Genomic DNA, 3,138 nt, shown 5'->3' with positions numbered 1-3,138 from the left:
ATCTTGAACGGTGTTGTTTTAATCCTCTCTTCTCCAAGTTAAATGACTACCTTACAACAATAAGGGTGTCCATCAGCTGGCTCTACTCTCAGGGGCATGGGGCGAAAGGCAGGCAGGTAAGTGGTGCGGATAAAGTGGACCCTGGGTATTAAAATGCTCCTTAGACCCCCAACCGCACATGGATTCTCTGTTAAGATGTGAGAAGCCTATCTGCACTCCCTTATTCTTCAATCCTCCCAACGGCTGGCCCTTGAAGGGTCTGTTTCCTGAGAAGAGCCCTTGCATTTTATACCTGAGCAGATGCCTGAAAACACAGATAGTACCTGGGTACAAACCAGGTGCTTTAAACGCTGGTTGTGGTGGGTGGAAATGCCGTAAAAAGGGAAGTGGGAGGGAGAGGGAGAACCGCTCGTTCCAAGATGGGGCAGGGAAAGTTCAGGATGAACCCAGACATCTCGTTGTGACAGACATGAGGACGTGCTCGATGGATCATGGGGACATGTCAACCTGAAGGGCTCCCCCCCCCCCCTTACTGGCCAAATTTAGGACAATTGGAGCAACAGGATAAATGCGGGTAATAACGAGTTATAACCCAGAGAATAAAAAGAGATCATGGATCCACACTGATGGAATAAATGAGGGAGAAGGAGAAGTTATTTCATGCAATAAAACAGCAGTGAAAAACTCTAGAAGGAATGACAGGATAAGAAATCAATCACCATGTGGAAGCTACTCTTCGATACTTACGTCAGGCAAGTATTAGCAGTGGATGCTGGAACTCGTAGGAGAAAGCATGGTAAGTAGAAGGATTTTGCATAGTCTCCAAGGATCTCTCTATTCTCTTAGAGAATTTATCCACTACAAAGGGGGCTCAGTAACTTTACAGAGGAGGGGCACCACCCTCCCCACGTGATCAGATACCATCACCAGCCATGGGACAGATGACGTCATGGGCCCCTGATATGAAGCCCTAACAAGGACACACATCACTCCTGGCTTATTTCTGCCAAAAATTTCTACACTGAATCTAACCATGAGGAAACATCAGATTAACCCAAACTAAGAGCCTTTCAACTAAGTAATGAGCCTTCCATCGTCAGCAATGTCACAGTCATGAGAGACTGCAATTGGCCGAGGAAGTTTCAGAATAAGAGACTAAAGAGACAGGACAACTGGCTGCCAGCTGGGATCTGGATTGGATCTCGAACCAGAAAAAGTGTGCGTGAGTGTGTGTGTGTGTGTGTGTGTGTGTGTGTGTGTGTGTGTGTATTTCCTCACCTTTGTCTATAAAGGACATTCATGAGACAATCGGTGACATTTGAACAAGCTCTCTAAAGTAGATGAAAGTACTATGTCAGGCATAAATTCCTCATTTTGTTAATACTGTTTTATGTAAAAAAAAAAGTGTTCCTGTTTCTAGAAAATATACACTGGAATATTTAGAGGTAAGGGGACATCATGTTTACCAGACCGGACAAAGCAGATATGGTAAGGTGTTAGTTAGCATTTGGGAAATCTCAGTGAAAGGTATACCAGAATTCTTTGTGCTCCTTCGTAACTTCTGAAGTTGTTATTTCAAAATAAAATGTCTTAACCCTTTGCACTCGCTTGCTTTTTTCTCGATTCCTTTATTCTACTCGGGATTTAATTTTTTAAATACCCCAGATTTTACAAAGCGAGGCAGTAGAATAAAAAACTGGAGTTTCTTTCCATACAAACTTATTTATTTGGATTTTTTAATATTTCAAATTATTGATACATTCAAAGAGTAATTTTAATCTCGATGCTAACCGTGTCGAGTCACACTCGACATCCGAGTGCAAAAGGTTAAAATAAAAAAATTAATGATTTTGCATAACACACACACACACACACACACACACACACACACACATCCATGTTCCCTAGAAGGCCTTCCCAGCCGGTCCCAGCACATTCCCTCAGGTCTCTGACATGCTGTCCCAGACAGCAATGTGACCCTCACTCCGCCCCCCCGCCCCCCCGCAAACATATTAAGGGAGCTTTTCCACGTCAGTGTGTCTTGTCCCCACCCCAAGTGTTCATGGTAAGTTGCTGCAGCTCTCATGGTTATTGTTAGTACAATTTAAGTGAAACAAAAAGCAAAAAGTTCCCCCTTGAAACCAAAATACGAGAAGGTGTGGATGGAGAGGACAGGAAGTCCTCAGAAACGTGTCTGGCTTGACCAGCTCCCCCCACTGTCTTCACGGTGTTTGATCCAGTTCCTTTCTCCAAACAACCACCCCAGGTCACCGACAACAGAAGCAACCAAGTTGTTCTAATGATTCATGGCCCCAAGCTGCGATGTAATGGCCAGGCTAGATTTTGCTTTGTTTTGTTTTGGAGAGAGCACAGATGCAGTCCCCCACTACCACAAATTATGCAGTTGAATTTCCCACATTGGGGGTCCCCCACTACCACAAATTATGCAGTTGAATTTCCCACATTTGGGGTCCCCCACCACCACAAATTATGCAGTTGAATTTCCCACATTGGGGGAAATCGCAGGAGGTCAGCACGTCCAGAGTGCAATGGATAAGCCTTCATGATCATGGCATCTCCCCTGCCAGGTAAGTATTACATGGTTTTGTTACCGTAATTCTCTTAATAGCCATCGACAAAGTAAGGACTTGAATACCCCCAAACTCGGGGTTAATTAACTTACTGGAGCAGTTACTGAGGCCCCAGAGCTCTAGTCTGCAGCGTGTGCCGACGGGACTGCTTCCAGCAACAAACGGTTTGAACGATCCACTGGGGATGCGTCCAAAGTCGCTGATGACCGCAGGTGATTGGACTTGGAGGAGGACTGGCTGCCTTGGCTTTGAGGACAGAGACCCAAGGTTTCCACGGGGACCGGATTCCTGGCATAGTTGGGCAGCGAGGAGATGTCAATAGCACAGACCATCCCTACATCCCCCTGCAACGAAGATGCTGTAATGCTTTTGGGGGGAAAGAACAGATCATACGGCATTTGGCTCCCTTCCTAGCATCTGTTTTCTTTTTGGCTGGTTGGGAAGATGGAAACGAGCACATGGAATATCTTGGCTGGACCACATGTTGCTGAGACAAAGGGATGAGGGATTTTCACAGACAAAGCGATCTTCAATTGCAATGACAGCT

The 3,138-nt window shown here is 45.4% G+C and overlaps 1 pseudogene; it reads right to left on the bottom strand.

The window, feature by feature from the left end:
- Nucleotides 1–2,450: 2,450 nt before the first annotated feature.
- On the bottom strand, nt 2,451–2,596 carry LOC114230960 (U1 spliceosomal RNA; annotated as a pseudogene).
- Nucleotides 2,597–3,138: the final 542 nt, after the last annotated feature.

The sequence above is a fragment of the Eptesicus fuscus genome, chromosome 21 (assembly GCF_027574615.1).
Source record: "Eptesicus fuscus isolate TK198812 chromosome 21, DD_ASM_mEF_20220401, whole genome shotgun sequence".
NCBI classification, from domain to species: domain Eukaryota; kingdom Metazoa; phylum Chordata; class Mammalia; order Chiroptera; family Vespertilionidae; genus Eptesicus; species Eptesicus fuscus.
The sequence above is the reverse complement of the archived record's forward strand: the minus strand, read 5'-3'. Positions and strand labels throughout refer to the sequence as shown.